The 22,895-nt window shown below is 40.7% G+C and overlaps 1 long non-coding RNA gene across 3 annotated transcripts in view; it reads left to right on the top strand.

Annotated features, from left to right (window-relative positions):
• LOC110830204 (uncharacterized) overlaps positions 1 to 18,057 on the top strand; it is a 101,739-nt gene extending 83,682 nt beyond the window's left edge. For 2 of the 3 annotated variants that reach the window (XR_015536903.1, XR_015536904.1), the window contains one exon: positions 17,935 to 18,057. This is a non-coding gene — a long non-coding RNA (uncharacterized LOC110830204). Of the gene's footprint in view, positions 1 to 6,724; positions 7,096 to 17,934 lie in introns of those variants that run through there. The other variant, XR_015536905.1, reaches the window with a different exon arrangement.
• Positions 18,058 to 22,895: the final 4,838 nt, after the last annotated feature.

The following is a 22,895-nucleotide window of genomic DNA, read 5'->3' as shown; positions in this document are numbered from 1 at the left end:
TCTGCACCCATCGCTGGCCCACAGACGCAAATCCGACCTCCTGTACCCGTCTTCGCACAAAATAAGAAAAAGGAACGTTTTACTACAGGCTTGATGATATGATCAATCAAAGATTTTCCTGTAAATTGAACTATGAAAGCAAAGAATTCGAAGTTTTAGAATATCATCAGTTGCATCTCAGCATTTAAAACTCGTTCAGGCCTGTCTGAGGTACCTAATTGCAATAACACGTCTCGGATTTATCGAGATATCCTTGTGATTTCCTTGGTGGAAATTTTTGATTCAGAGAGAAGAAATCTTGAGCCAATAACTTCGACCTAAAAACTGCACTTGATATACAGAGTTGTCACACTCTCAAAGTGACACAGGAAAACGAGTGCGGTGTGCTTAGAACTTCGCATCCCACATCAGTCGGTAGAAAAACTGTAAAGGTTTTGTGTCGCGTGACCCGGGTCATTTTTAGTTGCATCGCGCGTGCTCTAGATGTCACTAGTTCTGAAAATGGCTGCCCCACGTTCTGTTGTTAGCAAATAAGGAATCTGTAACAGCTGTGCAACGGGCATTTCGCAAACAATTTCAAATGGAACCACCCAACTAAATATCGAGAAGAAATTCGAATCAAAACTTCACTAAGGACTTTGTACTTAAAGTTTGGGACGAGTTGGATTATCGTCTCGACATCTGCCGTCTGACTCTCGGAGCACGTATCGAGTCGATATGAGGCGAGAGTTTTTATATCGACTGTTGCAGCTTTGAAATTCTATGCACTTCGTATTTGTTTCCTGCGTGGTTTAAAAAGTGTAAAGTTGTTTGTGTTTCCCCTGTATTTCCAAAATGAGATATAAAAAAGAACGTTATAAAATGTACTGAAAGTTCTCGTTCGATTGAACTCTAAACAAATAAATGTATTTACTGTTTATGAAGATTATTGACATATTACTCATGTTTTGAAAGTTATCTATAGTTCATTTGCTTTCTTCTCCGACACTTAAATGACGTCTGACGACACGCAACGCTTCTCGTTTGGCGACTGTTTTACTTAACACAACTTTACCGATGATTTTGATCTAATCGATGCTGACTCCCGTTGATAGTCGGCGAATGTCGGAGTGTGGAAGAGTCTACGCCGTGTTCCCTTCAAGTACCTTCCAGTCAATTAATTAATTACCATTTTCGTAATCTGCATTCAGCTTTTCCGGCAACCTTGGTGATGGCAAACCCCACGGTCTTTACCGCCGATAGTAAATTTTGTTTTTGCACCAAATTTTCAGACTTTCGGTAGTTGACGAATTCATTGTTCGGTGGACGTAACCTGTTAAATGGTCTCTTCACCTTCTCGGTAATACGTGAACACGAGGCGAGACCCACCCTTTGAAAAGTCTTCAACACAAAATGCAGAACGTGTAATGTGCCCCGTCATCCTCAAACCTCGAGCGGTTAAGAAGTGCTAAGTTATGCCCACTGCTCAGCCCCCAGGTAATACACGGGTTAATATGGAGCATTGGTAAAATATTAACAAAGAAAAAACCGAAGGACTCGGATAAAATCTTTCCAGTGTCACATTGTCCACCAAAAATCCCACATGGACTGGCCTTGGACCGAACCCACGGCTCCCAGGACTAAAATCCTGGTTCTTTCCCTCGGAATCAAAAAGAAAACAAAGTTACGTTTTCCTTCTCGTACTACGGGATAAAATTTCGCAATTGTCCGCACGCAACAGAAACTGTCATGGCGGCTGACGAATTTGCGCCGAATTCTGGCATGAATCATTATGCACACACACACACGCACACACGTGCGCGCACGCACAGAAAGGCATTAAATATTTACAAGTGATTAACAGTCAAATAAACCACATCTCTAGGCGAAAACAAGTGAAAGTCAACATCGCGAGAGGAAAAATAAACAGGCGAAACAAATGAGCAGCTATGAAGCAGCGCGCAGAAGTCGATAAGAAGCAAGTTTCAGGACCCCCCCCCCCCCCCGGGCCTCTCTGTCATAGTCTTAATTCGAAATACGTCACTCATACGTTTTGGTGATCGGAAAATACGCACAGCTTAGATCATTAAACATGTCAGTCACAAAATTTTTGTAACAGTGGGACTAATGTGCATTCGATTTCTCCGCCATTGCATTACTTTAAACCTTACTCTGCGAAACGCGAAGTATCTTATTATGTAAGAGTCTCCATTCCCTACCTTCAGATAATCCGTTGTTTTCAAGGACACTTTTTATGTTCTTGCGTAAAAGTAGTATCCCCCCCCCACACACACACCTCTGTCCATGTGCGCACATCTCGAACTCTTGGGCAATGCAATGTCATTTTCTATGTTATTATTCTTATTCTCTACTTGAAGCTTCATTCGTTCATTGCAGATAGTGAATTGCCAATATCGGAACTGCATGTTCGTGTCTGGACTTCTGCGCAGGTTCCGACGTTTCTTAACAACATACTGGCTCCATCTTCACGGTTGACTCCGTGATAGTAACAGACTCTAATAGTTTCGCTGAAAACGCAGGAAACATTTCGACGTCAACTTTAATCTGACCAACGGACAATCTGAAAGTTGCTTCTGGACCGATCTCGTTTAATCCTCATGACCACTGGTCATTGTGTTAAACATCGAGTAAGATCTCTGTAGTTGAAGAAAGTTAAGTCAGAAATCCTGGCTTATGTGATATACAGATTTGTCAATGTTTAAAAGTACTTAATATTTTAAACACAATTAGATTGCAGTCGTACATTAAATACCGCGTTAATTTGTAAAGCGACAGTGGGCCGAGTGTTGCCAATTACATAAGAGCGTGCATGTTATTTGCCCCGTTCAGCTTCTTTTAAAGCTGCCCTCAGTTGGACCAATCAGAGCGAAAATAAAAGCCCGCAATGCGTAGCATTTGTAGGACCCCAGAGAGAAGACGCAGTCGAAGTATCTGGGGTTCGTCTCAGCCTTGGCCGTGCACCGAGGACCACGGATCACTTCACACGTATTATCAGTTTTCTCTAAAGCGATGTCCGCTCCACGTGCATTATGAACGACCGGGGTTCGATCCCCGATGGGGGACAGATGATTTTTCCTCTAGCCTCTGCGTCCACACCGGCTCTGGGGCCCACCAAACCTCGTGTCCAATGGGTACCGGGATCCTTTCCCGGGGGTAAAACGCGGCCGGGGCGTGATGCTGACTCACCCCCGTCTAGTGCCGAGGTCAAGAACGAGTAGGAGCTATGCTCCTCTCCCCCCAAGCGCCTACATGGCATTTTAGTACCGGAATTTGACAAATCGTGTTTGTTGCTTTAGGTTTCCCACCTTGAAACAAATATAACGTTAATGTCAATTACTCTCATGCACAAAGGACAGCTCTGCCACGTGATCAATCAAGGTTGCCTGGAGATTAGCGCCGTAAGTGGCGTGATTTTCGTTGCTAGGTAACAAAGACTCCTTACGGCTATATAATTTGTGGAGGGTGTCACTAATCAAAGATGAAACGACCCCTTGAAGCAGATCAAAGTGGCGGATAATATGAGATTCATAGATGTTCGCGTATCTGTTCATCGGAGTCTGTGTGAGAAGACGCTCTTTTCCTGGAAGGTTAGTTAGGACGGTCCCTTTGAAAGTAAAACTAAAAATTTGCGCACAACGGATTATATTTATGGTGAGCAGTGGTACTGTGCTCTAAAATATATCATTCTAGTTTTGGTCACGACGGTCCGTCCTTAATAATATATTTTTTCTCTTGTGATTACATTCTAAATTGAAGTGGATTACGTAAGGACTCTTCAGTGTCGTACCCATCGTAAAGCCAGCAGGCCGTCAAACCACAGACCTAAACATTCTCCTGGACACACTTTTTAAACACTCGCAATGACCACAGAATAAGAACTGGCAAAGCTGTTGATATGTACAGCCTATCTTCATCCTCAGTGTTTTAGAAAGTAAATGGGTAATATAAATGAAAAATAAATAGTTTTAAAACTTCTTATTATATTAATTTCGTCTTGACCTGTGCCCAGAATAAAAGCAGACAAATGCCACTCCTGTGTCTGAATCGAAACTCAGAAATCACCTCGTCTGGCAGCCATGTTGGACATAACAACATTTAAGTCACTTGGTAAACTTTCATGCTCTCGCAATTCGTAATTAATCAAATCTTGCGCTTTTCCATTAGGAAATTAGAACACAGGTTGTACCTCAGCGTCCGTCGTATGTCAACAAAAATGGCGAATCTCAGCGCCTCAATGTGCTTCGTGTTCCCCTCTCGTACGAACCCAATTTGTCAATTGCGAAGTTAATCCAATTAATGTAACCGTCACGGAGAGGGAGATGGTTAGTAGTTGTCTCGCTGTGATAATTTACTTTGATTGCCAAAATATGGAGTTCGCTATGTTCAAATTTCAAGATCACGTGTGGTTACCGTCTCCTTTCGAATATTCCGTTTGTTGCTTAACGTCTTGTGCGCTTGTAAGAGCCGGCAACAAGAAACAAAAATTTAAATTTTTAATAACTTAAATTGTGACGCTTCAAGAGTCTCGTAACTTTGGATTTATTTCAGTTTTCAATAGATTTCCTGCTTTTGTTCAAGACGTATTGCTAATTATCTGACTTCAGTGCCAAAATTTATATCGAAAATTCTCCTTTCTGTGTCATTTACGTTACTCAGAAATTCGACTCCCTATGCACAAATGTGGTTTAAAAATGTAAAGTGTTTTAATTTAGTAGGATTTGAGGTTTTTACTGAGTCTGAAGATGGCTGTCTTCTGGGTTGTAACGCTGTGTAGTCTGGTAGAAGTTTACTGCTGTCTCCATCATCAGGGGCGAAAAGTAAGCCATTTCCATTAAATGACAGTTCATATCCGTAACTTTCATAGCCTTCAAAATGTGTCCTTTGGATGAGAATTACCAACTGGCGATTTTCCGAAGTTTAAGACAGTCAAATGCGGAATTTCTCATTACATGTTACTAAAATGTAACATATTGAAGGTCATAGGTCACCTGAGGACTGATCTCAACTGCAGTTTATTTTAATTTAACCCATTCGAAGCCAGGGTCAAAGAATTATGTTTCTAGTGGAACACTTTTCTTGAATTATAAGAATTATTTTCATTGTTAAAGGAACCGATAACAGAAGGTAAGAGGAAAGGTCCATAGAATAACAAAGACATTTTCTTGGAATTAAATGTGGATACTTTTTAATATTTATTGTTTCCGAGCCTTAACAATTGCGCTGAACCTTCTGTCCCTTGCCTCACGGGTAATCAGGCCAAGGTCATCGTCTCTTAATCCGTTATTGGCGTCACGCGTCCTGGGCGACCGCGTGCCTGAACAAACACTGGGAAAAGTAATCTTCCTCGCCACTACCGAACTCGGTACAATCAAAACATGTTCCATAAATAAAGAAGCATAAATTGTTCTTGAAATCAGAGTTGAACAGAACAACAAAGCTGCATGGACTTTCGTGCGTCACAGGATCGTAAAACTGGACGTGTCAGGTTCACATTAAACGCAGAAATCAGTCTCGCAAGCCGTAGCACGCGACTACCAACATGGCTTCTGTGCGAGTGACACGTAGCACTGCCGTCAAGAAACGGCTTGAAGTACGTCTTGCGAGGACGGGCCAAAGCGCCCTGACGAAGGCTCTCTTCTTGTATTATTCTACTTCGCATTGTTTCAGTAATAACCTTGGATTTTATTGTTACAACAATGGCGATAAATACAGCTGTCCTTTATGCCATTGTCGCATTTGTTGTTTTAATAGTCACCCTGTTGACGTCATCGTCCTTGTATGAGCTTAAGAATGTGATTTAATGTAAGTTCCACATAGCATATTTAACTAAAATCTGTCAAGAATTCTCGTAAAGTTTCACGTGTCTTTGTTTAAAGTATTCCTGAAAGTTAACAGTTCTCAACTTAAATCAAAACGACTCGAGAAATTTTAGTGTCGGTCCATTTGACCGAGTTTTTTTTAAGTCAGTACTGTCTTATGTCGGCTGAAGAGAACTGACAGATGTTCTTTGCTTTTTCCTTAACCTAACCGGAAATTATTCATTTGTCATTTATTGAATTTGTCTATTCAATACAAATTTTAAAAAAAGTTCCTTTCTGTTTATGATTGCATTCTTCAATAAAGCTTGTCTACATGTAACGAATTAATGGTTCGATTTTGTAAACCAGTCTTTACATTTGACCTATTCGAAATGTCCACCGAAACAATTAAACTTATTCCAATAATGTAATTACCGCCATTAACATTTAACTTGTTCTGTACAACTGCTCATTTTTTAAATTCCATTGCTGTCAGTTTATTGGGCGGTGGATTCTTATCAGCTTTCATGACAATCGACCAATTTATTCGTATTTCATAGCGGGGACACACAAGCGCCTTGTAAATTTTATTTTCGTAATGAAATCAAAATATTGCGATGTAGGTGAGCCGTTTTTAATTGTCCTGCTATTTGCGGGCTCTCGCCCTGGTGATGGAGGCAGCGAGTAGCTCTGAAACGTCGGTAAACTTCTACCAGACTACACGGCGCAACAACCCAAAAGACTGACCCATCTTCATTACTTGTTCTTCGTAAGAAGCACGGAAGGTAAATTGAATTCGTCTTGGCTTGACAACTGCAGCTGTCGGTAATAAACATGCGCAATCCTGTACGAGTATACCCCCCCTCCCCCTCCCCGGACCTCCCCCCTCCCTCGTTTTCCTTACGAGGGTCCAGTTAGCTGTGTGTACTTCCAGCGTCTACAAGGGCGAGTTTGTCTGCATACGAATTAATCGTGTCAAATGAACGAAGAAAGTTTCATACAATTCCGCATTTGGTGTAGTTTGAAGTGTTTAATTTTTTCTATTGTTGACCTGAGATAGTGGTAATGCAAAGTCTAAACTGTCCTGGTGTTGTGGTATGACAATGAATGTATTTATTCCCCAAGAAGAAACAACGTGCAGTGAGTTTCAAGACTAACGTGTTGTTTATCGAAAACCTTTTCTTACTTGTTAAAATCAGTGCATTGACTTTGACTGACGAACTTGTAACAGGACGGATGTGCCTTTGTTGAAATGTTTCTCTTGAACGGAAAGTTCGTATCGAAGCTTGGAGCATTGGTGAGTGCATACAGAATAGTTTCTCCTCTTAAGGCCTGTGTCAGACATCTTTTATGTATTGCGTCCGCTGACAAAGTTAAACGCGACTGTCATTTGCCGACTCCTGGCAGGAATGATAAGATTTTTGCAAAGAGCAACGTTTTCTGAATAGGATTCAAACATCTCTCCGTAAGAACAATAAAATCAAATTACCTGTGTTTGTTAGACGTGTTTAAATTATGTTAATGTACACAGGCTCTTTTGCGGTTAATTAGGTTAAGAATTCGTCACGAAGACTGTTTTATTTTTCATTAAACTTTAGTATCGGTCGAGCGAGTTTGAACTTCATTCCCACAAAATGGCTGCGAAAAGCAATTTCAGAAGTTGATGCTTCTAGCTGAGTCACGTGGTTGCAGAGCGTGGCTTACACGGCCCAAGTTGCCTCGCCTGGTGATTTCTGTGGCGTGTGTTATGACGTTGAACCATTGTTCTTCGGAACGCGTCCACTTCGCTTGTTTGCAGGTTTCTTGTCCAGAAGTGGCCCAGTTTCATGGTTGTCTGTTTGCTTGGAAATTTACGACGAAACTTTGTCCGACAATTTCTTTTTTATATTTCACGACATTAAACTAAATTTAGGTTTTATTTTTAACATATGCATGTTTATTATCTATCGCTGCAACAAACGGAGAACAAACTTAACGATTTGTTCCCTAACTTTTTAAATGGTGGTGGTTGCATGGCGCTGTGTTTTTGTTTCAAATATGGAAGGTCACGTGACAGTCAAGTCTCCATCTTGTATGCGTCAAATGTGCTGTGTGTGTGTGATATTGGAATATTAAACACTGATTTAAGTGTCTTTAGCGTGCTGTGCTCTTGATAAAATAAATTTTAAGTGGTAGTAATTACATGTTGCAGGGAGAAACTGCTTAGAACAAGGCTCTCGAATGGTTTAACAACGACAGGAATTTGTTTCTTTTCCGCCAATATATTCATCCTTCATTAGGAACGTACTTTGCAGATCATTGATGGAAACCAATCAATCCTCTCAAAGCGTAGGTAGCGACATCTTTCATCGTCTACCTTACCTTAACACTGTTGAATGCAATCCATATTTTTAATTCATGTCACCGTCTCTCTACGACCTTCAGCTGCCTTCCCAGGTCTCATACGTCACCTGTCAGCTTCAGAATCTCGAGTTAACATTTTGCAGGTGTTTGTAATGCCCGTTCCTCGCAAAATTTCAGTCCGGACGTGACGTGAATCCATGAAGTATATTTATTATTGAAAAACTAGCAGTCACTCGGGTAGTCCATAAAAACTCTACATCTTTTATGGAAGCCCCAAATTCGTTATCATGTTCACAAGGCCCCGCCATTACACCGATGCTGCCGAATCTAGCTCACACAATATGTACAACATTATTTTTAATATTATCCGCAACACCTAATGTTCGCTTCGAGTTCCCTGTTGAAGTTTTGTATGCATTTACGTCATCATCAAGGGAGCTACATGCACAACCCATCTCATCCTCCTCGATAATAGAAAATCCATTGTTTTTGCTGATTCGTCTGTTTTGTTTGTAGTGCAAAACTGGATCGGCGTTTGTTGGTTGATTCCGGAAGTGCACTCGTACTAAAATCATTGAAAAGGAAAGAACATGACGTATGAGGCTTAAAATTGCATTTTAAAGAACAAAATCAATTTGGAAACGTGGGCAAACTTTAAATTTGGATGGAAGTCGTTCAATAAAACACTGTTGTGTTGTTTATAAGTATTTGGAGATAAGAATTAAGCCTGGTAGTCGTGTAAGACATGAATCAGATGACATTTCTAGGTTGAATGATGTCTTATGGGTTCAAAACAAAAACTATACAAATATTTAAAAAGAGCAGTAACAAATAGAGTATAATAGAACTTTTTGGAAGAAAATTAATGCACTGGCAGTGGAAATGACCTTTTGAGGACGATCACCGAAAAGTAGTAAGAATCCTAACGTGGATTTAAACGCTCGTAGTTGCTTTTTGCACGGTCAAATAATAATTGCACATTTTCATTTCAGTCTTTATATTTCTGTATCTATGTGATCTGCTTTTGGTATGAGTTGCAAGGGGAAATTTTCAAACACGTTTGAATCGACTTTAATCGACTGTTTGTGCGAATACGTCATACACATTTAACAACTGTGCAGAGATATCTCGACCCGAAATTCCGTGTTAAATTTTCTCGTCGACGTCTGTCAGGCCTTTCGAGAACCGAACATCCATGTCGAAGCAAAGTTTGGTCCTCGCCTTTGTCTTGCCGTGGAACCTGTTCGCACATCTCAGAAAAGTCATCAATGTTTGAAATTAGGCAGACACGTTGATGACTTCGCATAGGCACGTGACAAATGGAAGTCGGAGAGAAAAATACACACTTTCAAATACAAATGAGGAGCGATCGGTTCTGCTCTGCGTTGATATCAGATACGACCTCGGACTCAACAGTTTTTAGCTCTTGGTAATTGTTTTAGGGCATCAGATGACACAACCACGAGCTGGTCCAGCTCCTTCTGATGAACTCAACTGAGTCTGAAGACGGAAACAGACAGTTACCGAAACGTCGTGGTTTCTGCTTCTAAACAAGGACCATGATAGCCAATAATTCAAAGTGCATTTGTATCTTTACTCGTAACTAATTCTTCTCGTTTCTTTGAAGTGCCCCTGATGTAACTTCGATAATCTATTGTCAGTGCTTAGGTCTGCGTCGTTCGCTTGTAGGCCGATATTGATTTTCCGAGGTTATTGTTTCGTTTTATTATAGACACGCAGTGGAACGCCTTTGAATGCGAGGCGGGGGAGGGGGAGCAGTCCGATAAATGGAAAAAGTTTGGCGGTGGCCTATCGATACAAGTGGAATGGGATTTATCGCTGCGCCCCTCGGGGGGGGGGGGGGGGGACCGAGGCCCCAGGCCATTCGTTAAGGGCTATAACCTCCTACGTTTTACAGATTTTGATAAAGTCGTTCGTTGGTGTTGTCTGCGAGAAAGACATCGAAAAACTAATTTTCTTTCGCAAATAGGTTTGAACAAGAGCCTCTTCCTGCTTTCAGAAATGGGATTCGGTCGAGAGCTATTTCGTCTGTGGTATTCACCGATACTAATTCCACTTCTGGGTGCATTGCTCGGGTTGTAGAGCTAAAATGAAGTGATTGGTCCAACATTTCCACGACCCAAGCGGGATTCAAGCCAGACGGCGGATGAGCGAATGTTTGTCGCCCTGGGGCAGAGACAGAGAAACTGAGACCAGGGTGGTCCAACTTTTTTCCTCGCTCGGGCCAGAATAGTTTTCCTGTTGGGCCCAAGGGCCAAGACACCCCCTCCCCCTGTCACTATTTTGCATTGTCGTTATCATTAATAATTCTTATTCAGAAATTACAAATTACCATCTCATATGGTAAAATATAATTATTTATTGAAATGTGCGCAAACTACTATAGGCTTGTATTTTATTTTAAATTTGCTCCTGGAACAATTATTCTTAATAAATTGGTTGTACTAACTTTTAAAAATAACAAATACTTTCGCGGGCCGGATCACAAGTGGTCGCGGGCCGCCAGTTGGACAACGCTGACTTGGACCATATTTTTATTGCTGTTATCTTAAAATTAATGGCGGTGTATCTGAAACGTGTCCCCCTTAGGAACATTATGTTTCACTGCCCTGAATATTAAACTGTTGCACGACATGGCGGGTCAGTCCACTCGCAGGAGAAATCGTGTTAAGTACCGACGTCAAGGCTTAATGAAGCGGATTGATTTAGCGGCCACCAATCCTGGTTCAACTCTCCTACCGTCTTTATTTTCAGTGTAATATAAATAAGATTCTTCAGCAGATGTAATCTTCTCTTCGCGTGTTACCAAAGAACTTTGAACTTCTCCAAATATTTTTATGATTTTGTGTAAGCTGAGTCGTAGCCACACGCTCCGTCTGCTTTTCCATATCACGTATATGGGCCTAGTTGGCCAAGGTCACAGACAGATGGTTATTTACAACATAACTCAAATAAGTGACCGGTGTGAATGGTTTAAGATGTTTCATACGAGGGCTACCAGTTTCCGTGCACCTCAAAGGAGCAGACGACAGCCACCACGTGTCTTTCTTCGCCTTCCGTGCAGAGGAATCTGTCACTTTGCAAACGCCATCAGAGGACCAAATAGACAAAATGGTATTTTGAGTTAGTTCCGTGTACGTACGCCTAATTTTCAAAGTGACGAAACTTCCACTGTTACCTTTTCCAGCTTCCGTGTTCTACCGGAAACCATTGTTTCGTAGCGATTTGAGAACACTCGGTGGAAAGTGTAATTCACGTGGATTATCGCTAGTCATAAAACTACGATTTCCCGATATTTGTGATAAGTTACACGTGGAAATGATAGATGATTGTGATTCGGTTACCTTTTATCTTAATTGGCAAATTAGTTGCGTTATTGTTGTTCTATATTCACGTCTTTTAAAACGAAATTCAACAATATCCGACTAGAGCCGAAGATTTACATGAAGGACCTGTTCAGGGACTATTTTTCGTGCAGTCGTGATCTTAGATCGATCCAAGAGGGTGCCATTTGCAGTATCGCCCGTCTGTGGTCTCTGCATTAAGCAGATTCATGGCGTTTGTAGATGGAATGGAAGCGGTTCTGTTTGTTTAACGACACTTAGCAACTTCATAGACGTTAAGAGGGGACAAAACGTGTTGCTGAGGGATACTATTACAAGCTGCTATACCGAAGTTTCCTCGGACACAAATATCTCAGGCAATGTAAGCAATTTCTGGCTTGAAATTCTAAATCGTAAGTGCGAGAATACACGAAAACTTTCAGGGCTGAAGCAATTTATGGTTGTTTCCCATGCCTTTGGTTCTTGTGCATTTTATGTTTCTTATTAAACTTTTTTGTTGAGTGACAGACTAGGGTCAAGGCAGGTCATTTTACGTACTGTTTGGATATGAAGTTCACTTTTCTGAAGGATGTAAGTCACTGTTCAAACAAGAATTGGCAATGTCGAAAGATTCCGGGGGGGGGGGGGGGGGGAACATTCTGAATTACTGCAGATAGTCGCATAATAATGAAATTTTAAGCATCTGGTATATATATATATATATATATATATATATATATAAGTGACTGTGTTACATTTTGGGTTATGTTACCCGCAGGTCTAACCTGTGAATGGCACGCTAATTTTATAATGCTCTGAATAATCAATGCAGGAAAACCAATATAACTCAGTGCCGCCCCATCGTTCGTGCTGGGGGTGTTAGCGTGCAGATAATTTATTCAAATCTGTCACGTTGTATTCAGTTAATGCTGTCCTGAATTCCGTTGCAAATTGATTTAGCATCCTACCTGAATGTTGTTTTATTTATTATTTTTCGTGTTGCCTGGTCGAAGCGACTGTAATCACATAGAAATCATCACTGTTGACCTTTTCCTGTAACTTCTGGTATTATTTAATTCATGCGTAAAGTTTTGTTTCGTGGTAAAATAAAGGAGTGAATATTTCTCTCCTGCGTTTTCCATGTGTCCCAGAATACCAACATCCACGTCTAATATCTCTTTCTTTAATTATTATCCTACGAAAGCTTAGCTGAAAGGGACACCATTGGTACAAAGAGGTCTCATTGTCATTTGAACCATAAGGCAATATGTAGGTCTAATGCTAGAAAAGATATTGGTGTTGACTTACAGAATTTTAGAACGTAATAACGTATAAATTAATCGTACGGCAGTTCATGATTAAGCCTGTTATTGTTAAAAATTTAAAGGAAATTGTTTAGTGTAATTAAATCTCTGAAATTGAACAGGATAGATCTTGGAAAACGAAATAAATTATCTTTTAATCTTTCCCAGATTTGAAACGGGTACCTCAAGAAATGTTACCGCTGCGTTAACTTCCTCGTCCAAAATATAAATTCCACCCTTAAAGATGTTTCGTCTTTTTACTAATGATCAGAGGCCACGTAGCTACGTAAATGTAAAACACGTGGGGAAATAATCAGCTTTAGCCACGGCACTCGCGTTGAAGGAACGGCAAAGCGACTAGAAACTTCGTCCAAGAATTACGCAGGGCGTGTTATTCAAACCAGCCGATACAGTGACCGGAATGTAAAATGGAGAATGTCTCACTGCCTTCTTTAATTCCATTACGGCAGCTACACGCCATCGTATCTGAGTTTTGTTGCTGACGTAATTTTCAGTCGTAAATATGGTTCGAATCCGATTCTCAGCGATTTCAGGCGTATGGATTAAAATGGAATGCCACTTAATCCACACAAAAGACGACTGCATATGTACTTAATGCGTGGATCTGGCGGAGAGATCAAACAGCTGACGGATTTTTAGCCGTGGTTTAAAGGATTGTCCTCTGCAGTCACCGTACGTCACAACAACAAATCAAAATGATATTCACGAGGGAGTTCGGAGGAGGCTAAATTCCGGAAATGCTTGCTACTTCTCAGTTCAAAATATTTTGTCTTCCCGTCTGACTTATAAGAACCTGAAGATTAAAATATACAAAACAATAATTTTGCCTGTTGTTTCGTGTGGGTGCGAAACATGGTCTCTCACTCTTGAGGGAGGAACACAAGTTGCGAGTGTTTGAGGAGGATATCTGGGCCTCGAAGAGAAGATGTTAGAACCACGGGAGCCCAAGCAAATATTAAAATAGCTCTTAAATTTATTTCTTACGTTATATTTACTAAAGTCGATGAAAACGGTGATTGCAAAGTTTCCAACATTGTCAAGCGTACATAACTGTTCCCATAAACATGTTTTTTGTTTGTGGCGCTAGGGTACGTCTTCGGCGTCACTGAGTTGCGTTAACTACGCATTTGTATCGCCTTCGGCAGAAAGTACAGAGATGGTTGGTCGATGTCCAGATATTCCTCATCTCAAGGGCCACTCAGCCTCTCTCCTGCTTGAAACTGCGTTGAAATACGACACTGCTTTTAGGATACTGACACGGAAAGTAATTTAACGTGAGAGGAAAATATAGGTCAAGTCGGAAGACGCTGGGATCCGATATAAAACTTAATATTTAATGTTTTAACGTAGAAATATTCCTAAATAAGTTTTCGTGCTTCATTCCGTATACTGAAATCGCTATAGGAACGAATGTGACATGACAAAGTTACGCAGAAGGAAGGCTGCTTAATGTTTAAAGATGGGCTTATGTAACTCATATTACATTAATGTTCTACATGAATATTTAATTGAATTCATAATGAAAGTAAACAATTTCAGACTTTTTCTTAAAAAATGTTGCATTGTAGGTGGAATAAAATATTTCGTATTCCGCACTCTGTTCTTTTCAGAATATAAAATGTACTTAAATAAATATATCTTTATGTTAAAATATCGCTCTTACAGATATCTGCAAATGATATGAATATCTCATTATCGGTGTTGCTCTAACAACATGTTAACACTGCCCCTACTCCTTACATGTTTATTTATTTATTTATTTTCCTGTGATTGATTTAAGGGACGACATCAGTAACGCGTATTATATTGGATTAAGTGATAAGGAGTTTGAGGGATTTGAGTGAACGCGCGAGTTATCTGTCATGTCGTGTTTTTAAACTCGAATCTTCGCATTTGCCTTTAGAGACTGGAGGCGAGAAGCAAAACTATCGACTTTCGAAGTTGATACTTTAATATGCACACCAGTAAAGTCTGAGGCAGTGTGCTAACCATTGTCCGGGTGATGGCTTCGCCGCTTCTAAAAGTCACCTAACCTTTGACACGTCTTATTTGTCAGTTTAAACCATAAAATAAATTTATGCGTTCACCATTTTTCTCACGTCTGACTCACTCTTTTGAGGACTTTGCGCAGTGTCAATTGAAATGCACAGCTAAGTGTTTCGTATCAATTCTTCGTCATCATCCAGAAAGGGAAATGACATTTGTGCTCAGTTCCTGGTAACGTTAAGCTGTCATCGTTTTACTTAATTGCTGCCTCCATCATCAGGACGACGAGCCTTTCATTTCCCTCATGATGGAAGCAGCAAGTACCTCTGAAACGTCGGCAAACTTCTACCAGAGTACAACAACAACCCACAATACAGCCATCTTCAGACTCATATTTGAGACATTTGTTATACGCTGGAATTTACTGTATTAACTTTGAATGACGAGAAACTTCAGCCGCGATGTTTAATTACCGGCAGGAATTTGAACCGAGTACACTTCGAGTTTCGGGTCAGACGCGCAATTGTTTTGAAGGTTTAATTGTCCAATCCGAGTTCTTCGACTGCCGATGACGGCGCAGAGTGGAAACAGCCAGAGGTCCTCGAGTCCTACTGTTGATGGATTGGGTCGTCTGTCCTCGTGTCAAGGAGCCCACATGCCTCTGCATTTGATCTTATTAGAAGAGACGAACTTAAGCAGCTCATTAAAATGTCTGTCTGTGTGGGAAACAGAACGTTGCGAGACGAGTGCCCATCAACAGCGAGACTGTTCCGGGTATTAAACCACTTCTGTCGCGTTCGATGAAGGACACGACTGGACCATGCTCTGAAAACAGGAGGCTGGAGCTCCATGATGTATTCCCTCTACCACATATATTTTGTTACATTTAAATCAAGGCTGATGAGATGGGCGAGGCATGTAACACGCATGAAAGAGGTCAGAAACTGTCGTACAGAAGACCTGATTGCGATGGATTACTTGAAAGTCCTTTTTAATTATTCTCTAATTTTCATATAATTTACATTATCAGGACACTCGAAACCAGCAAATAAGATTTCTCATTAACGAATAGCTGTAGGTATGATTAAAAGGCCATGTCAGGTAATTTGGTAAACTACCTGGCTGTAAGTTGGAAGTCCAGTGTTCTGTGCTCCTTAACTATTGCCACCAGGTCTGGGCCGACTTTGGGGTCCACAGTAGCTCGGTGGACTCATCTCTTAAGGGATGTAGTGGGATAAATAGGCTTTCTGTCCTTTGAAGATGCATTTTAATATTATTATTGCCCGTTCCAGGTTCTGTATTCCATTAATGGCGTGTATTTCTCTTTATCATTGACACACATTTCGACCTCACAGTCCGTCGCTGACATCAACACTTGTGTCGTACGCATCCTGGAACCTTTTAGTTGCAGCGAAGGACAAACACAGACTCACTTTAATTACCACACGCTTTAGCCAAACATTTAGTTACGGATTGCCTACAGTGAATCGTTGTCATGGCGACACGCGACACAGAGCCCCTTGTGCTCGGCCGGCAACAAGTCACACACGTGCACTTCCTGTTTGTTTCCCCGACCCCACACCTGACGTTTTGTTTGCACATCCTGAACAAAGACAGTTGTTATAATAAGTATTTCCTCCTCTTGTGATAACGTTTCCTGTTCAAAGACTCGATTACAGTCTTGGTTATCTGGATATAAATGTTCCGTCCTTCCGGTAGCCTGACGCCGGTCGGTAAAGGCTCTGTGCCGACCTCTTAACCCCTCAGTTAAGTCACTCTCTCAACATTGAGTTCTCATCTCCAAAGCAGCCAACCAAAATGCTAACTAAGGACATTCCCACTCACGTGCCTCATCGAGTAGTCACTGAGCAATGACTAAGCAGAGACGTGTCTATGAAGCAACTAAGGCAGTGGTAAGGAAGCACTGTACTTTTCGTACCTGAGTAAAAGCTAGTGATGGGCAAAAGTTTGATTGAATCTCTGTAGCTATTAAGAAAACTAATAATGGCGTTGAAGGGCTAGAGATTTTCAGACATTGCTGACAACCCTTTCTTTCGACGACCATCCTGAAGATAATTTCAGAAAGGGGCTCCGTAAATTTTTACAGAAATGGAAACACCGATTCTCTAAGTTAATTGCTCAAAATCGTTCGGTACTGACTGTTCATTATTCCAGGAAATAGGTTTTCCTTATTGACCCTTGACCGACACATCTACCCCGCCGTGATGACCATATTCATTCAAGTAAACTTATTATACATCACTTTTTGCAATCGCAATGCACCCTCCAGCTGTCTTCTGGGTATTGTGTAGTCTTTTAGAAGTTTACCGACGTTTCAGAGGTCCTTGCTGACCCATCATCGTCCTGAAGACAAACCAAACATTGCGCAACGTATCACATACGTACATAAAACATCATACGGTGCTGACGACTTTCCCCTGAGCAGTAGATTATGAGTGCTTCAAGTGTTGGTCCACGGAGACCCTAGGACTCGACATGATTTCCTACAGACGCAGATCGACTGAACTAAAATATCCACCAGCTGAAATATACGTGTTCACGCAGATACCAATGTGAACAGAGAACTTGTGATACAAACTTTTCAATTTTCAGTAAATTCACTTTACTAAAATACTTTATTTTGAATGTATGTAAAGCAATTTTAATTATTTTAAGTATTGTAATGTAATTTTAATACCGATACAATATTCACCTAAATACGCCTAAAGATCGTTCATTTAAGACTGAAACTTTTAGTTGAGGAAGTAATTGAATTTTTAATACAAAATAAAACTGTTATGTGGACATATTTTTTGTGTTATATTGATTGAATTATCACACAGCAGGATCATTTAATAAGTAAACTTAAGATTTCCCGAGTCTTTAATCAGCTTTCAATTTCCTCTGAATGTAATTGTGGCTTGTTACAGACGTTCTTAAAAATTGTAAATATATAAAATGTCTTGAACTAATTGGTTATGTGGCGCACACACGTTTCGACTGTTCGTTTTGTCCATAGATAAGCAAAGAAAACAAAAACAAAAGATTGCTTTGACTTGGTTGAGGCAAAGTGGCTAACACAATAGGCCAACCTGTAAGAACCCGGTGAATGGAACACGTTGTGTGTTTGTGTTTCAGGCCGATGGAGAAACACGTGCAGAGGCGGTTAACTGAGCGGCGTAGCTGAGCGAGCGATCCGTTCTGTCAGTTCACCCTTTCACGATGCGCAGACACGTGGTAACTGCAGCCGTCATCCTCACGGTGAGTACAATTACCACATTAGTTGCCACAAGTCACGGCTTAGGTGCCAACTCGTTTGCCTGGAATTTTCCAGAGACACGCACAAACGCAGTGTGACTTCCACTGTCAGTAGCGTATTTATGCGGTATTAATGACAAATACTGGACGTTCTGTAGGTCCGGGTAAAAACGGTATAAGTGATTTGCTTACGTTTTTGAAATATCCGAAGTTATATTTTTTCGTAGTGACAGGTTGACGCAGGATTTAAAGCGACTGCGCACTAGAGACTTCTTGTACTTCGTTCAGAGTCGCAAATGAGTGAACGTTAAGCACATGGAGTTTGGCCTCCTTGCCAATCAGCAAGCCTTACTGATTGATCTTTAAGCGATGTTGTAAAATAAGACGTCTAGAGGAAACGACGCACTTTTAAGACCGCGTGCAGTCATCAGGCATTAGATGACAGCTGATGCAGGGCTTTGGTGGAATTTCCCACGAAGCATGAACAGGGGTGTAGTCTGTCGAGGATTTGTGACAGTCTGGACTAAGCCCTGTTAGGTCTTTGAAAAGTACGCACGGCGAAGCCTCACATCAAAGACAATGCATCTAGTACGTTCGTCTAGGAATTCAGGAAAAGAGCGTAGGAAAACTGTGAAAGGCAGAGAAAGGACGAAACTCTTTGCCCTAGTAACAAAATTTCAATTTATAAAATTATTTTGTTTCTTTGCGAGGTGAAGGTTGCTGTCTTGTACTGTGGTCTGGTCTGTAGTCTTGCAGTCAATTACAAACTGGGCATGTTTCAGGGTTGATCGCTACTGCCATCATCAGAGCTTTATTTGAGCAGTTAACACCCCTGAAACGTCGGTCAGTTTGTAACAAGGTACCTAGAAGAAGTCCATGAGAAACTTAAATCCCATCATTGTGCATTATTTGTTGTTTAATGATGTATTTAAATGTATAAAATTATCATTACACAACTAGCAAAACAGATATATAATACGAAAATGAATTTAACGTAACCTAAAGCCGTGAAATGGAGGTTCCTTGAGGCTCGATTTAAGGTAACAACGTAGAGTAGTGCTTTGCGGGTGCTGGAATGTACTGTACAATACAGATTTCCCCCATATCAATGTTGAGTGTCGGACGATTAGAGTTGGACGACGTAATTTGCTGAGGTCGAGGGCTGACGCAGACCCAACAGATATGATTTTTGTGATTCGTATCCTTGTGTATCCAGATGATGATGTATTCCTAAAGTTTGTCGAAAATAATTAATAGATAAATTTATAGACAATTTTGCTGGACGTTCACACACATGTATTGTAACACAGATGCAAAGTTTTATTATCTGCTATTAGTTGATGCTGAATTACGGCTTCACACTTGTTTATTCAAACATTAATGCGCATGAGAATTGTTCAGTCAACCGTTGGTTGTTTTAATGCAAAACCAGAAACAATGTGCGGGAAAGTCTTGCATTGTGAAGCCCCCATGATCCCGTTCACAATGGATTTCTGATTCACCTGTTGTTGCATCTATGATGCAGATAAATCTGCTTCTCAGTTGCAGTTTGTTGGGTAGTGGCGAGATTGCATGATTTTCCTCGGTTTGTTCCGTGTCGAATCATTCCTCAAGCAATTTCTGATCTTGACCCGACTTTGCCGAACGTTGAAACTTTGTATTTCTTACTGCATTGGGGCGAGTGACCGTCTTCAGGTTCCTGTCGATACGCTCGTCTCTTGACACTTGGAGACAGCCTCTCAAAATAACTGAGAAACCAACCGGGGTCCGAACCGGATACTCGCCAAACAGAGCTCTATATTTTTACTGCCACAGCGCCATGTTTGGTGCCTAATTTTTTGATAAAATCGATTTTGACGTGTTTATTTACGACGCCGTGATTTGTTAAATTTTTGGTTTCATTTCCCTGCTCATTCGTGCTCTCTTGTAAATTTCCAGCAAGCTCGGACGTCTCACGTCTTCCTCGGACGCACGGAAAGTGGCCATCTTTTTTCAAAATATGAAGCCGCGTAATCTCAGAAGCCCTTCTACAGAACGTTTCCTTTGATGACGTAACTGTTACGTGATGCAGATCCTGGAGTAATTCCCAATAAATTATTATAATACGTAGTAATTATTTTTACGAGTCTGAAGGTAGTCATTCATATCGTAAAATTTTCGCAACATCGCCACGTGTACAACGAAGAAAATCTTTCATACAGAATCGTGGGTATAAATTAAGAGTCCCGATGATCCAACCTACGGTTATCCGACATATCGGAAGGTTCCATTGATTTTTTAATTAGTGCGTCAAATGAGAAGGGAAGAAAAGATTGAAGCCTCACGATGGCTAGAAAACACTTGACTGTGGAAGCAGGGATCAGTCAAGACGGACAACAGCTGACTGATAACGACGTACTGGATCTTGTGATTCGCGCTGGCGACAACGAATTGGACGGATATGACGAAGGGGCAGAGGAAGTTGATGGAATGAGTCACACCGAGAGGCTGAATTCTATGGACATCTTGCTCACTCACTTTGCCCAATAAACAGAAACAAATATCCGCTTACAATTTAAAGAAATCTCATTTACAAATTTTGCGTAATGTTAAACATTCTTTTTGCTCGCGAGATTTTTTTTAAATTCCATACCGAATTTCATTGACTTGGTAATTTAATATTATCACAAATTTAGTTATGAATTAAATTTTTTCATCAGTTGTTCGTGTTATCCGACATTTACGATCGATTATTCCGCCGTCCTCCTGTCCCGTTTTTCGTCGGATAATCGGGACTCTACTGTACCAACGATACAAATCCATGCAAAAGTCCACGTGCCTTATGCAAGGCCCACAATTATTCCAGGTATTTGTAAGGCTAAATATGAATTTTAGCCGCCGCCATGTTGTTATTTCATATTCCACTGAAGTACAAAACTCAAAGGAAATTTATATTTAAACAGAATTCCACACGAGCACAATTTTCATATAAATTTATATAACTGAACATGGTCGAAAGGGAATCGACTTGTTGTGGCATAATATTCGTACTAAATTTATTGAAAATCCATTTACTTCTTTAAAACATTCTTTTCGGGAGACGTGGATATTATGCGACTTGCAGACCTCTTCGAGGGTTTAATAAGCTTCCTCGCGTTTATGTCCCGTGAAACGCAATGAGTATTCACACTACGGAACACATCAGTCGCAGGAACTAGACACCACTGCACCCCCCCCCCCCACCCCCAGTCTTAGCATCAGAACATTTCCATTTAAGAGGTCGCGCTCAAGTTAACGACCAAATAGTATTTTGTTATTCCGCTTGTATGTTTAAGATGATCGTAATTTACTAAACCAAAAATTTATCGTTTCTATCTTATTTGTATTTAAATGAAAATGATAATCAAGGAATATTAAACTAAAATATGCTTAAATAAAACCTAACCTAACTTCCATGTTTGTATTCATTTATCTGATGCATGTAATATTATTAAAGGTCTTTATTTTTTAAATTAGCCTTAGGATACGATTTTAGGAAGGTCTAGGGGAAAAAGGATGGTTTGGGACTCAGAGGGTCTTTGTTGACGACGTGAATTGTTTGGATGGAAACCGTGTAATGCCATAAACAAAAAACAGATTTCTGGCTTATGTAAATGTCTCGCCACCAGAACAGAAGAACATCGCTATCTAAAGCAGTTGTCTGATAATCCCATCGACGTGTTGAAAAATTTAAATTTCGATAAAGACGGTACGACGTTTAAATTACATTCACGAAAATATTAAAAGTAGATTAATTTTGAAGAATGCTTGCTACCGTGTAGTTTAGAGACTGCCTTCCGCTCTGACCGGTTAGAACACACAAAAGAATAATTTTACTTGTGGTTGTCACACTTCATCTTTACCACGCAGATTGAGGGCGTTTACCGGATACTCAAAGAGTGACCGAATAAAAGCAAGTAATATGGATGGATCATAAATCAGACTAGAAATCATGAAAAGGTTTTGTCGCAAATCCTGAAAGGAGACCACTGGGAAGCCGTTGATCGGAGTACAGAATTAAAAGCTCTTAAGCCCACAGCGTATGAGTGATTTGAGTGGATTCAAGTGGCTCAGAATGTGGACCGGCATCGGGCTTCTGTAACACAGTAATGAGTCTTCGGAACCCTTAATTCCGTGACTGCACAACGGCTGTCAGGTTCCGAAGGACTCGTTTATTTCAACACGCGCCGTTTTGACTAGTCTTAACGGAGTCGTTATCCATAACGAGCATCTGACCCGGGCCGCATCAAATCTGAGTTTCATGAAATGTCAAGTTTTAGTGTGTGTGGAGCTTGTAGCTTTTTCTCCGTCGTAGTAGTTGCGCCTGCGAGTTTGATGACACACATCACGCATCCTCGGTCGTCGTGCGCTTTTACAAATTTCTTTGCGACTTTCCAGGACAGTACACGTAGTTTAACCTTGTTCATAGTAATTTTGTGTGGTATCTGAAGTATGCCTACATACATGCTGCATAATTGAATATAAACCCAAGTTCTAAACGCTGACTAACATAAAATCATATGTGATAATCTCAGTTTGTAAGGTAGAATGATATCAAATGATTTAAAACAATTATTTTGCGTCACTCAACCATTCTAAGTAATCAAATCGATGTTATCAAATACTTTGTCGAGTCAGACGATCGTAATGTGTCCCTGTGATTTTATCGAGAGGTTAAAAAGATTATGCTATGATGACGTATCGCACCTCTCACCAAAGGTAGAGTGGCCACTACACGTTGACGTCGTAAGCAGTTTCGTGAACGGTGCGAGTGCATCATAGGCGTACTTCAGATCGGGAAATCACCGAATCAGGGACTTGAC

This window comes from Zootermopsis nevadensis, unplaced genomic scaffold (genome assembly GCF_977971745.1).
Source record: "Zootermopsis nevadensis isolate Lab colony 2312 unplaced genomic scaffold, Znev_1.0 Znev_ptg000024l, whole genome shotgun sequence".
Taxonomy (NCBI): Eukaryota; Metazoa; Arthropoda; class Insecta; order Blattodea; family Termopsidae; genus Zootermopsis; species Zootermopsis nevadensis.
Note: the sequence above shows the minus strand (reverse complement) of the source record. Positions and strands in the feature narration are given on the sequence as shown.